Consider the following 14,447-nt stretch of genomic DNA (forward strand, 5'->3'; position numbering starts at 1 on the left):
GCATTAGGTATAAAAAACACTGTTAAAAATAAAATAAAAAAACTAGTCAATTTTATTAATAGTAATTTACTTACATTTACTCATTTATATTTTAGTATTAATATATTTTCTTTCATTTTTTTTTTTTTTTTGCATTCACATTTTTTCAGATACATCTCTCCCTCTTAAACTCTAAAAAACTTCCAAAGTTAATATTTAAGATAAACAGTTGCTAAGACAATTGCTAGGACAGTTTTGAAGCTTGCAATTTTGTAAAAATGGTTTTCAAAACGTTTTTTTTTTAATTTTCAAAATAGGTAATAAAAAAATTTATAAAATTTACTTTAAGTTTAAAATAAACAAAATATTTTTTTCACTTAGACATGTTTTTGCTATTTATATTTATATAAATAGCAAAAATTTCATGCTATTTATTTCATGTTTTTGCTATTTGTATTTTATAAAAATTAATTATATGTTAAAGTAAAATTACCTTGTTTTCATTTCTTGATCATCATATAACACATTTAGTTGAACAGTTAAAAGTAAAACATTTTTTTGAACATTTTTTAAATTATATATATTTTTAATTTTGAAAAACAAGCTATTATTATAGATTTATAAAACTTATTTTAAAAGAGTTTTTAGTTTTACCCCCGTTCCTGTACACTACATTTACCCCCGATTTCTGCTCGCAACACATTTTGTACGCGGTTGTATATAAATATTATGCTGAAATTTTCAATTAACTTTTAATTTCCTTTTAAGACTCATATCTAAATTTGCTAAGGAAAAGAATCACAATTGACACTTTTTTTTCAAGAATAACAAAAAAGCATTGTTTATTTTTCAGGAGATTTGTTTAGAAATATATATGTAATTAATCAAAAAAAAATTAATTTGGAATAAAAAGCAAATTTTAAAACTTGGGACTATTATCTTAGATGTGTTTATTAAAAAAAGGGTGTTAAAAAGGGTGTTTGGCAAAGCTAAGTTTGGTATTTAAATATTAAACTCTTGAAGTTGATATTTATTTTTATTTATTTTGAGTTAACTTTTAGATATAAAGCAAACTCCAAGCTTTTGTACATTTATACCTAATAAAAATGAGGATACAATACAAAAACACACTATTATGGTGCATAAAGGTACGCTTAGGTATTTGACTTTGGTATTCGGCATGAAATTATAGTATGTTAATACTATGTCATGTTAATACTATGTCATAATACTGCATGTCAAAATTCTGGAAAGCAATTTTTTTTTTCAACATTGTTTATTTCCTTAGTTTTTAGTGGTGGTCTTTCTGAGATAGTTGGCGAACAACGAAATTTCGCTTCATTCTTAAAATGAAAGAAAAAGAGCTGTTTTAGCAGATTATTTTTACTATTGAGTGAGTTCTCTGGAAAAATCATTTTTGTTAAATATAATGCGTTTTATTCTATACATAAAATATGCATAGAGAAATTGTTGTTAAAAATTGCACAGTTATTAAAATTGCTACAAAAATTGAGATTAAAATTTTTGCAGGTTAAAATACATCAAAAACTTCGCTTTTAAGTATTTGCAAAAATGTAAAATTAGAAAAATAAAAACAAAATTATTACAGTCTAATTATTGATCTCAACAAGTTATTTTAATTACTGTATTTTTATTTTTACTTTTTTTATTAACTAATCTATTTGAATTTCAACCCTAAAAAAAATTAAAATTGAAAAATAATCGGAAGAAGTAGACTTATGTGCAGACCCCCTGCACAGCTAACAAAGAGCAGATCATCGAAACAAAACTAAGAAGAATAATAAAACTGTAACCAAAGAATAATATTTTCAACAGCCAATTTTGGATCAAGCTTCCCAAATAAATTTTCATTTTCGAGTCGACTAACAAGTTCAAGGACCAAGGATTTGTACCAGAAGCCACAATAGCACCTTATTAACTATTTTATATATCTTTATATATATATATATATATATATATATATATATATATATATATATATATATATATATATATATATATATATATTTTAGGGGTGTCCAGAAAAATTTTTTTTGAATTAAATGTTGCACAGTTTTGTTTCTTTGATTGAAAAAAACTTCTGTGCAAAATCTTTGGTGTTTTGGATAATATTTAGAGGTTGCTCAAGGAAAATAAAAATTTACTGTTAAAAGCATTTACCGCAACAACAATATTTAAAAAACTTGAGTTATAGCTATGATATACAATTAATCATTTTTAAAAAATTCTTTAAATAATGCAAATTACATTCAAATGTTGCAGTATTTACAAGATCAAAAGTTTAGTTTGTAGCAACAGTGGCATATGTCATCAAGATGCTTTTGCGGCAATCTGGAATGCGTTTTCTGTTGTCCTCAACAACTTGTATTAGTTTCTGCATTTCAGATTCAGTTTTTGTGATGAATTGATTAAATGTGCTTATAAGAGCAACAGAACTCTTAGCAGTGTCATTGATAACTTTCACAGATTTAGCAATTGCTTTAGTATAACGAAATTCAGCAATTTCCTCCCAGGACTTTGGATCGGTTCCAGAAAAAATGGTTACATCGAGACCAAGTGACTGCAAAGCAGCAGTTGATGATGATGTAACAAGCTCATGAAGTTGCTTCTTTTCCAACTTGTTTAATTCTGCTGCTGGACACTTTATACCCTTGACACTCCAATCAGCTCCACTTTGAATCATAGCTTCAACAATCAACTTTTTTTCTGTGTCACAACCCCTGTCAGAAAATAATGAAAGTGGAATCATTTCTGACCCAAGGTACCAAGTGTGATTTTGAAGCTTCTTCATATCAGCACTTAAAATGACCTTGTTGATCTCAGAATATTGTTTAATTCTTGTGAAGAGCATCAGGTCATTTGCTGGAGCATCGCTTGCAATTGGACAGGCAATCCATGCTGGTACATAGATATGAGCAGCAACGATACAAAATTCGCACAAGTTGTTCTGTTCTTTCATAGTCAGCTTGAATTCATTTCTTAAGAGGTACATCTTCATACAATAGATGACTTTAGCCATCCATCTAGCTATGTGATAAGCTCCCGGCATGCGAGAGCGATACTTCTTGGTGGCATAGTCGGATAACGGAAAACCCAAAATTAAAAGGCACAGCTCAATCATCTCTTTGTAGTCTTCTCTTGGTAAGTACGAAGAGTCATCTGATAAGAAAGGCTGCAAAAAGCAGCCAGCCTCTGATATAAGTTGCTGAAGCTGTGTTTCAGCAAGATGGGCGTCATCTAATGGAGCATAATTGGCTTGATTTATGCTTGGCCAACACTTCTGAAATCGTTCAAATAGAGCTATGTTGGGCCCACTGCTGGGTCCAAGCAAAACTGAGTATATTTCCCCAATAATTACTTCATGCATATGGTGACAGCAAACAAAGTAGAGAAGATTTTTCTCCTTCAACTTCTCTAGCAAGGTGCACGCACCATTTTTGGAACCCGTGTTTGACGCTGTTGTGTCAAAACACATACCGACAATATAATTTGCAACACTCCATATGATCAGTAACTGGAAGGTTGCTTTTGCTTGTGCCAGTCCAGTGCCAGATGATATCTTTAGAATTCCCAGTATTTTCTCCAGATTATAACCAGTCATATTAATAGCAATTCTATCAACATTGGACTTTGGATTTTCATTGTTGGTGCTGTCTCTCATCATCTTACCATCCCAGTGGACGACCATATGTTGTTTCTCACTTGACATAAATTTCTGCCGAATATGATTTTCAGTTGATGAACGGTGCATAATGCGTTTGCGGCGGACTGTTGATCTTGATCATGGCGTACTTTGTAGGTCCTATCCACTTGCTCTAGCAATTGCAGCTGCCAATATAGTAAATTTTGGGTCAGATAAATTGATTCGATCAAGTGTGGATGATACATCTGGAGAAGACAAAATTTCATTGAGAATATGTGGCTTTTTATTTTTAGGACTTTGTTTACAGTCAGTTGATTGTGTTACTAGTTTTTTGTGATAAACCGGAATTTCTATTTCATAATCATCATTGTCATCAGGAGTGTCACTGACTTCTGTTGCTTTGCTATCACTATCACAATCAAGACTAAAGTGGCTACAGCTAGGTGTAAGGACAGCATTTGCTTTTTGTCTTCTCTCTTCCTCATTCTGCTTTCTTTTTGTTTCTGCTTGTTGATGCTCTGCTGTTCGCTTTTCTTGTTGAGATAATTTTACATCTTCTCCAGCCATCTTCATCATACGAGCATTCTTTTGGTCATCCAGAAATATTTTATCTTCATCAATTATAATTAGCTTGTTTGCATCCTTGTGTGAAATGTCAAACATTAAATCTAATTTGATACTAAAATCTTTCTCTCTAGCAATCTGTGACTTACTAGCTCTTCCTTTATTGTTTTTAATTAAATTATATTCATCAACACATGTTTTCACTTTTGATACAATATGAGGCTGGTAAGTCATTAAAATTCTGGCTTTTTTCCAGATGTGAGCTAAACCATTAGATGTTGCTTTTGCACTGGCTGGAACTGTTTGTTTCAATGCTTTGTGATAGTGGAAAAATGTCCTTAACACATCAACCATCGTTGGAAGGACATTGATTGGTAGGTTCTTCTCAGGTTGACCAATCAACCATATTGCAGTTTGATTACGTGTCAAAAAAAAATTTGAAGAACTTATCTTTTCACTCATTTTCAGCAACAAGCTAAAATTAAATGATACCAAATTAAACTCAACTTGAGAAATTAAATATTAATTTGCAAACATAATTTAAAATATGTGATCAATATTTCAATATGAATGTGATGAAATCATAAGTATTACAAAACTACAAACACTAAAGTAAGTTAAGTCACCCAATAATATTTAGCACTTATAGGATTAAAATAAATAAGAACCTCAAAATCTTTAAATATTTCAGTTGTTCAGCAAAAAATTACAATTAATGAAAATGTTTTTCAATCAAAAACATCAGATGACAAGATGACTGCTTGTCACATGACCAAAGAAGTTAGCTCATAAAAGACAATGGTACATCAAATTTGTTTAATATTTTATCTAAATTGAACATGAAATAAAATTAGGAAATTATTTAAGGCGTAATGCTATTATTGTTAAACTAAAAGGCTATTGAGCAATCTCTAAGCATTAATTTATTTTAATTGTCTTGTGCACAGTAAATTTTAATGCCAATTGGCACAAAATAAACTAGTGTGCATTCAGGCCAGAGAAAAAATTATATATATATATATATATATATATATATATATATATACACATACATACATAATTAACTTTTATTATATATTTATATATAAGTTAATTTAATTAATAAGCTATTTGTAGAAAACACTAACTTAACTTAGGCAAATTAGTCAGAATCTTTATTTTGATTCAAGAGTCTCAATTTTATAATAAGAAAATATTTGGGTTTATATTGGTCTAGCTAATGTTTTAAAACCAACGGTTAGTCAGTAGTAGTAGTCAACGGTGTGGCGGTCAACGGTGTGGCGGAATAATGTCGCAAAATTTTGATTGTCGCAAATTTTTAATATCGCAAATTTTATTGTCGAAAATGTAAAAAAAGGAATAGCGTCTCAAATCGTTGCATTATTGATTGTTGAATTACAGAATAAGGAATAATGTCGCAAAGAAGTTTAATGAATAGTGTCGAATTATATTTAAAATGAATTATATGAATTTGAATTATATGAATAGTGTCGAAAATAAAAAAAAAGGAATAATGCTGCAAATGAATTCAATGAATAGTACCAAAAATAGTAAAAAGTAGTAATGTCCTAAAGGAGTTGAATGAATAGTTGAATGAATAGTTGAATGAATAGTTGAATGAATAGTTGAATGAATAGTTGAATGAATAGTTGAATGAATAGTTGAATGAATAGTTGAATGAATAGTTGAATGAATAGTTGAATGAATAGTTGAATGAATAGTTGAATGAATAGTTGAATGAAACAAAAATAAAAAATAAGAATAACTATAAATCTGCATTTAGATAACATGTCTGATGTCATACTGAAATAGCCTGCTGCCGGGGGCTTCAGTACATACATTGACTATCAAATAGCTTGACCCGTAAGGGAGTGCTGCTACATTAATTGAGGGTTTGGCATGGGGCAGCAATCTTTTCTTTCGTTATTTTTTGTTTTTTTCTTTTCTTTTTTTCTGCAAAAGTTGTATGCTATGAAGATAAGCAAAACAAGTAAGCAATTGCTGAAATTAACTGTTTGGGACACTATTCCGTTTTTACTACTTGCGACACTATTCCTTTTTTTGTTTTCGACACTATTCATTAAATTCATATGCGACACTATTCCTTTTTTTGTTTTCGACACTATTTCTTTTTTTTTTGTTTTTGACGTTATTCATTAAATTCATTTGCGACACTATTCCTTTTTTTTGCGACGTTAAGCCTTTTTAGTATAATTGACACTATTCTGAATTTCATTTTTCGACACTATTCCTGTCACCCTGGTCAACAAATGGAAAACATAAAGAAACATTTTGTTAATATTTTTAAAAGCAACATTTATCTATCAGCTGTAATTTAAAAATTGATAAATATTATTGATATCATATCTACCTGCATCATGAACAATAAATGTTTATCTAAGAATATTGAATATCAAGAACTTCATCAAATAAACCAGATTACATTGATAAAGTGTATGTTTGCGAGACTTCATTTGCCAAAAGAAGTCTCGCTAATGCCATATATACTTTATCAATGATTTGCATACCCAAAAATAAAAGTTTTAGTTTCGGGTATCCAAACCACTTAAAATTTTTCGGTTTAATTAGGTACAGGAATGATAAAGGTTTGTGTAGGGTAGAAAACTTAAATAAATAAAAAATGTCATTTTTTATTAAGCGAAAAATTAACAAGCGCTGCAAACCGTACAATTCTTTGAAAGTATTTAATTTCTCCCTAGCGGGGTTTTTTTTTTTTTTTGCCGTTAAAAAATATATACAGTTTCGAAGCACATAAATAAAAATAAATATTGGGGGAGCAAGAAGAAGACTAATTTAGCCTTATCACCGAGCCCTATTTTCACGTATTTACAAAAACTGTAATATTTAAATATCTAAAGTTAACAAACTATTTATTAAAAAAAATTAAAAATATAAAAGTAAAATAGATAACAATTCGTTGTCTTTTAAAGAAAAACTTAAAGAATAAAAATTTAAGGAAAGAGTAAGATCAAATGAATAAGAAAAAATAAATAAGATATTATTATTTGCTTAAAACTTAAAAATTTAAACTAAGATTTAAAAATAAAAAGTAAATAAATTAATATAAACCATAGAAATAACGTAAATAAATTAGAAAACGCCATAGAGGTAATACCATTATTAAGGTGATAAAAAAAAAAAAAAAGTTGATGCACTCAGTGACATAATTTTTGTATTAATTATTTTTTGCCTTTGAGTTTTAATTAAAAAAAACATTTAAAATCAGATATATTAAAATCCTTAAGTAAGAATGCCTGTTTTGATTCATTTTTTTAAACTGCTCTATACTAGTTTTATGTGTATTTACAATTTTGGGAAACATTTTCCACAAGTAAGGTCCACGATAAAGAACTGAATATGAAGTTAGTTTTGAATTATATTTTGGGACAACTAAGTTGATACTTGAAATTTTTGTTGGATATTTATGAACTATTTTGTCAAAATAGGATTGAAATATTTTAGGAGATAATCCTATATTTGTTTTGTACATGAACATTAAAACTTGGTGTAAGTTGATTTTATATATATTTAATGCTCCAAGTATACGCAGAAGAGGCTCACAAGGTAGAGTTCTATTAACTCCAAAAATTATTCTGCACGCGTGTTTTTGTTTACTGTACAATTTTTTTAATTTTGTATGGTTTGTACTTGCCCATGCAATATTGCAATAAATTAAATAACAATGAATAAAAGAGAAAAATAAACTTTTTAAAGAACTACTGTTAAAAAATGGTTTAGCCCTATATATCATTGCTAAATTTTTTGATATTATATGTTCAATACTTTTTATATGTAAACTCAAACGTAAATGTTTATCTAAGATTACGCCAAGAAAGTTTACTGAGTTTTCTCTTTTAATGGTAGTGTTATTGATTATTAGATTAGGCAATTTGATGGGAATATTTTTTGATTTATTAACTTTGTGGAACAAAATATATTTGGTTTTATCCACATTTAGAGAAAGTATGTTTCTTTTGAACCACTCATTAACTTTCAATAATTGTTCGTTTGTTGTTTCAAATAGTGTATTAATATCACTGTGGGAATAAAAAAGATTGGAGTCATCTGCAAAAAGAATAAAATTTAATAGGTCTGTTGCTAAATTTAAATCATTCATATACACTAGGAACAACAGTGGTCCTAAAATAGAGCCCTGGGGAACCCCACAAGTTACGGCAGTCGGAAATGTTTGTTTTTGTTCATAAACTATAAATTGTTTTCTATCGGTCAAATAACTTTTGAACCAAAGTAAATTGTTATTTTTTACACCATAATGTTTAAGCTTTTTTATTAGTATATTATGATTAACGGTATCGAAAGCTTTTGACAGATCAATGAAAACTCCTAAGGTAAAGTAGTTACTACTGAATGCACTTGATATATCACTTACTAGTTCAATCACTGCATGCTCCGTTGAATTTATTTTTTTTGAAACCAAATTGTTTTGAATACAGCATGTCATTTTCTGATAAGTGATTAAAAAGCCTATTGTACAGTATTCTCTCAAGTAATTTTGAAAAACAAGGTAAAATAGATATTGGCCTATAATTAGAGATATTTGAGTCATCTCCAGACTTTAATATCGGCGTGATTCGTGCAATTTTTAGCTTTTCAAGGACGATACCTGTTTTAAGTGAATAATTAAATATGTGAAATAACGAGGGTTCTATTATATTATAATAACATTAACGTTAATTTTATCAAATCCAGCACTTTTGTTAGTTTTAAGGTAAAAAAAAGCGGTTTGCAATTCAATTAGTTTTAAATTAGGTTCATCCATAACTTTATCGTAATTTTTTAAATAAGATTCAAATGGTGTTGAGTTCATAGGAATTTTTAATGCCAAATTCGGATCAGTATTAGTAAAGAAGCTGTTTAGTTTTTCAGCAATAATTGATTTATCATAAATTGTGTTTTTATCAATTGTTATCTTTTTTGGCAGAAAGTTAGACATCCATGGAGTTTTGGTTTTTTCAATAATTTTTTTTCATGAAATGGTTGATCATATTGCTTGCAAAATTGATTTAAAAATAGATCATATGCGTTGTTAACGTCATGTGACTGCAATACCAAATTCCAATCAACGTTTACTTTTAAAAGATTTTGAAATTTTTTAACGAGTTTTCATTGATCTGTCGCCTAAATATAATGGATTGAGAAGGAATACTGTTAAATAATATATTGTTAGTAACTAGAAATGTTGGGAAATGATCCGATAAGTCAGTTTTGATTATGCCTGTGTAAAGACAGTTATTAAGATGGTTATTAGTTATTATATTATCAATAAGTGTAGTAGAGTTGTTAGTCACTCTCGTTGGCTTGTTTATTGACGGAATTAAATTTTTTTGAATAAGAGTATTTATAAAATTGTTAACATTATTATTGGAAGCATGGTTTATTAGGTCTATGTTAAAACCCCCAACTAAGTAGGCATGACTTCGGGTTTTATTTATATTTGTTAAGAATGGTTTAAGATGAGTTTTAAATTTTTTCAAGATAGTAGATGGATGTCTATATGTGGCATTTATAATTATTTTTTTTGTGGTTTTATTTATTAATTCAATGCATAATGACTCATAATCTATTTTATTTACAGAGAGATCGTGACGTAAGTTATAACTAATTGAGTTGTGAACAAAAATACATACACCCCCACCAACACCACCCAGCCGGCACAAAGACGTCTATAAGACGTCTAACGGTAACTTAAGTAAGCGTCTGAAGTACGTCTTAAGACGTCTATTTGTTAACACCTTTGAGACGTCTTGTATAGACGTTTGTAAGATGTATTGCGACAGACGTCTGTAAACAGTCTAGTATTAGATGTCTCATAGACGTCTAATTGAAAACTCGCTTGAGCGTCTAAAGAACGTCTTTAGACGTCTATTTGTTAACACCTTTAAGACGTCTTGCCGAGACATCTATTAGACGTTCTCTCAGCATTTATAGTAATACATACCGAATCAACTAATAAAACAGACTTAAATTATATTTAAAATCATATTTTACATTTTTTTACGTTTAAGATAATTAATAAATAAAATGTAAAAGGAACTGTATATCTACAATAAAAAATACAATATCAATATTATTTTTTTATACAACTGTCATCTTTTTTGCTCGTGCAGGGGCATTTCTAAGGAGGCTCTGAACAACTTGATAAAATTCTTTTTCCGTCATCTTTAGGTACTTGAGCGTCACTACTTTGTATATTGTTTTGTAGGTCTCGTTCCGCCAAAGGTTAACTCATTTTGGCTTGTTCATTTCACCCATTTCATGACAAAATCGGTAAAAAATCGTTTGATTATGTTCTTGATCATATCTTTGTAATCAAGCCCTCCTGTAGGCTTTTATTGTACAATCTAAGAAGTAAAAGTCACATTAAACTAGAAGTAGCTAAGTGTCCGAACACACACACATGTGTGTACCGACATAAAATAATATCGATATATCAATCTTACTTTTTCATCTAGGAATGAATCAAATTTCATATTTTTTTCAAACAGGAAAAACTCTTCTTTTGATTTTATAAATGTCTAATAAAGATATTGGAGATTGTTAAGAAATTAAGTTGTTGGTAAAGATAAATAATTGGATATATCGTTCATCCATTTAACAACTTTTTTTTGAAATGCCAGAACTTGTTGTTCAAAACCTAAAAAAACAAAACAATTTAATATACTTTTTCTGTTTATCATTAAAAACTATAATATATAGTTCAAAAAATTTTGACACAATTTATACAATATTCTCAAATTATTTAGTATTAAAATTTAGATTTAAAAAAATCTAAACATCTAATACTAAATAAATTGAGCTCTCTACTTTTTAACTTTATCAACTATACAATAAATAAATTATAACCGACAATAAATAAATTTAAACTCACAATGAATAAATTTATAGTAAAATAAAATAAATCACCTTTCTAACTTAATTGATAATTAAAAATTTAAATAATTGAATAACGCAAAGCATTTGATATATGATATGTTAAACTTGAATTTGAAATTTGAATTAATTCATTTGAAGTAAACAATTTTGCTAAAATGGAAAAATGTAAACAGTTTTAAAATCATTGCAGAAAATTATGAACATATTCTGAAAATTATGAACAATTCATTGCAGAAAATTATGAAAAATTCTGAAAACTGAACAAGTTCAGTTTTCAGAATTGTTATTGTGCAATACCAGAGTGTAGTAATTGTTGGCTTCACCACTATTTTACCTGTGCATAATACTGCTGTGTTATTTAATCATTTATACATGGTGGCCACCTACAATAAAAATTAAATTCTTTGATTTTTTCCAGAATCACAATTGAATTTATATTTGCTGACAAACAAAATAAAAATAATGGATAAAAACAAATCGTGAAAAAAAATTTAATAAGTTGAAAGTTTTCTTTGGTTTGTTCTGAAAATAATTTAAACTCCATAAATTTTCACTGACCTAAAACAAATTACCTAACCTTTCCATGATTTTTAACATTTTGACAACCCTGTGATACCACTACTATAACAAATAACGCCACATGGGAATTTTACAAAACTTTTATTTAAGGTAATGAAATAATTACCATTTATGATAGAACTTTTTTGTTTTAAAACCTTTTTGATAACTGGTGGTTCCAATTGAATGGTGTTGAATCGTCACAATCACTGTAATCACTTATTAAATGTGTTTTTGGCTTTCAGTGTGAAGTATTATTATTTCCAAAGGGCTTTGAATTTGTATCATCATGAAACACCAGTCAATCAATTTCAAGTTCTTAACACTTAGTCTCATCGCCATTCTTTTCTTTCTCTTTTATTCCTTTATCCTGAGATGTACACTCACACTCAGTTTTATCAGCTACAAAATATTTTTAAACTATTAAACTAATACAAATATATAGATACATATGTTATGTTTGAATTAATAAGTAAATATTAAAATAGTAAATTTAAATAATTGACAATGTGCCAACTTTATTTTTAAAATTGAAAAAGGTAGCCAATTATCATTTGAAAGAATATTTTTACTCATTGCATTTTTCCATGAAAATCCTTTTGGTGGCCAATGCAATACATCTGCTTCAATCAAACTATGAGGAATAACATCTTCAATTACTCGAGAGTGTTCTTTCCACACATAAACCACATTGAAATAATCAAAAATTTGATAAATAAGAAAACCCGTAAGAAATAGCAAATTTAAATTTTAATAAAATTATAAGAACTAATAAAAAATAAATTGAATTAAAAAAATATTATACTAAAAAAAATAACCTATCAATTATATGTAAATACCTAACAATCATAAACAATTATATTCAGGGATGTATATTCTAGGGTTCCCCAGAATTTATATCCCTGAATATAATTTAATTTTCCTAGTTTGAAATAGACACTTTAAAACTGATATTTGATTCTATTATAATTGGAATCAGTTATAATAGAATCCAAAATGTTAATAATAATAATAACAATGATAGTAATAATAACAATGATAACAAGAGGATGAATATCAATAAAAACAACAATTAAATTATTGATAATTTTATTACTATTTGTAAAATTGATTATTACAAAAAGCAAACAAAATATTAAAAATAATAAATCTCAAAAAAAAAAGATTTATAATATTTTATATAATATATATATAACAATAAATAAAAACAGAAAAAACAAATAAAACTTTTAAGTAAAAGTTTTATTTGTTATGACAATGATACATATGAGTTATTTAAAAATCCTCATTTTATACAGTCAAAAATAAGGAAGTAAAAAAAAAATACAAATTTTTTGTTATAATAAAGTAATTCCATCAGTTCAAATAATTGAAGTACTATTAGTATTTTAATACATCACACAAATTTACAATTTTGACACTAATCTATAAAAAGGAATACTTATATATATATATACTTATATATATATATATATATATATATATATATATATATATATATATATATATATATATATACATATATATATATATATATATATATATATATATATATATATATATATATATATATATATATATAAGTATATATATAAGTATATATATAAGTATATATATATATATATATATATATATATATATATATATATATATATATATATATGTATGTATATATATATAATATATATATATACATATATAATATATGTATATATATATATGTATATATATATATATATATATATATATATATATATATATATATATATATATATATATATATATATATATATATATATATATATACATATATGTATGCATATATGTATATATACACAGGGGCGGATCTAGCATTTTAAATGGGTGATGCGAAATTTTTTTATTGACGTCCCCCCCCCCGCAACTTCTCTAGGGTTTAAGTATAGTCAATATAAAAAGTGGAGAAACATTAAAAGGCGTAGCGAGGGTGGGGCGGACACGCCCCAGGCAGCTTTTTTTACGAGTGGCGTCGCTGTTTATATCATTGAATAATAACTAAATTTTGTATTGCTTTTGCAGTATCCATTTTTAGCAGAAATTTTTACAAATGTTGCCTTGGCTATTTTGTTCATAAATTAGACATGTAATTTTAAGCCTAATTTACTTAACAAAGTGCACCAACGAGAAGGTAAGCCATAGGACTTTGCACTTCATCTGTATACTGTCATTTTGCCCAAGGTTAGCCCTCCATTTCTGGATTCTTTCCTTTTCTTGAGAGGCACGTAGTGTAAAGTAATGTTGCCTAAGATTGGCCCTCCACTTCTGGATTCTTTCCTTTTCTTGATAGGCACGTCATGTAAAGTAATGTTGCCTAAGGTTAGCCCTCCATTTCTGGATTCTTTCCTTTTCTTGATAGGCACGTCACGTAAAGTAATATTAGGTTATTTATTAAGGTTAAGTAATATTAGGTTAAGTAACTAGAAATATAATAATAAAGGTTAGTCCTCCATTTCTGGATTTTATCTTTATTTTATTTTATATTATTAATCTTATATTATATTATATTATTAATCTTGCCTAAGGTTAGCCCTCCATATCTGGATTCTTTTTTTTTTAATTTTAAACTGTTTTTTGTTATAATAATTTTTGTTATATTTTTTTATTGAAGTTCTATATTTTAAATATATATATATATATATATATATATATATATATATATATATATATATATATTTATATATATATATATATTTATATATATATATATATATATATATATACATATACA

The sequence above is a fragment of the Hydra vulgaris genome, chromosome 12 (genome assembly GCF_038396675.1).
Source record: "Hydra vulgaris chromosome 12, alternate assembly HydraT2T_AEP".
Lineage (NCBI taxonomy): Eukaryota > Metazoa > Cnidaria > Hydrozoa > Anthoathecata > Hydridae > Hydra > Hydra vulgaris.